A 341-nucleotide genomic window follows, 5' to 3' on the forward strand; every position below is an offset into this window, starting at 1 on the left:
CATACGATCATTTATTGTTTTCACGATGGTAACACGCAGGTTTGGGAAAACTTATTAAAAGTAACTCGTCGCCGTCGCTCGTTATGTATTTAGAAAAGCGACTTGCTGTCTTTACCGTTGCTTGTTTTAAAAAATAACTTAAGAAGTAATGAGATGTTACGATTTTTGTCACATTTTGTCACATTTCACAAAATTATAAAGATATTTTTTACAATGCGCAGCCCATACATGTATATATACAATTACATTCGTTATTAGACAAAAATTAATTGCTGTTACCGTTATTAATGGAGAAATTAAGTCTTTTCTTATCTGTTATTAAGAGAAAGTAATTTGTAATG

The sequence above is a fragment of the Odontomachus brunneus genome, unplaced genomic scaffold (assembly GCF_010583005.1).
Source record: "Odontomachus brunneus isolate Ranch 3 - 2012 unplaced genomic scaffold, Obru_v1 Obru_scaffold_171, whole genome shotgun sequence".
Lineage (NCBI taxonomy): Eukaryota > Metazoa > Arthropoda > Insecta > Hymenoptera > Formicidae > Odontomachus > Odontomachus brunneus.